The following is an 872-nucleotide window of genomic DNA, read 5'->3' as shown; positions in this document are numbered from 1 at the left end:
AGGCATTATGAGTGGTGAGGGAGGAACAGAGGCGGTTAATGTTGCAAAGGTGGAAGTATGCAGACCTGGTAATTTTGTTTATGTGAGACTGAAAGGAGAGGGAGGAGTAGAGGATGACACCCAGACTCTTGACCTGAGGGGAGGGGGAGACCAAGGAGTTGTCAATGGGTAGTGAGAAACTTTTGATTTTGGATAGGGTGGATTTAGTGGCAAAGATGAGGAGTTTGGTTTTATCACTGTTTAATTTAAGGAAGTTTGAGGTGAACCAGTCTTTAATTTCAAGTAGGCAGTTAGTAAGGGACAAGGGGGGGAGTAAGGAAGTGGGTTTAAAGCTGGGTGTCATCCGCATAACAGTGAAAATGAATGTTGAATTTCCGAAAAATACTGCCAAGGGGAAGGAGGTAGGTGATGAAGAGGAGGGGGCCAAGAACTGAGCCTTGAGGAACACCAGAAGTGACAGGGGAAGGGTGCGATGTGAAAGATTTGAGCTGAATAAACTGAGTGCGGTCGGAGAGATATGAGTGGAACCAGTCAAGAGGGGTGTGAGAGATGCCAAGAGAGGACAATCTATTGAGGGGAATGGGGTGAGAAATGGTATCAAACGCTGCACTAAGATCGAGAAGGATGAGGATGGAGAGGAGTCCGGAGTCAGCAGCTATAAGGAGATCGTTTGTGATTCTTATTAGGGCAATTTCAGTGCTATGAGAGGGGCGAAAACCAGACTGGAAAGGCTCGGAAAGACTGTTGAGGGTAAGAAAGGTGTGGAGTTGAGCAGACACATTTTTTTCAAGTATTTTAGAGATAGAGGGAAGATTAGAACTGGGACGAAGATTACTAAAGTTAGTGGGATCAGAATCAGGTTTTTTCAGGAT

This window comes from Cyprinodon variegatus, unplaced genomic scaffold (assembly GCF_000732505.1).
Source record: "Cyprinodon variegatus isolate N-32 unplaced genomic scaffold, C_variegatus-1.0 Scaffold1784, whole genome shotgun sequence".
NCBI classification, from domain to species: domain Eukaryota; kingdom Metazoa; phylum Chordata; class Actinopteri; order Cyprinodontiformes; family Cyprinodontidae; genus Cyprinodon; species Cyprinodon variegatus.
This window is presented reverse-complemented; position numbering follows the sequence as displayed.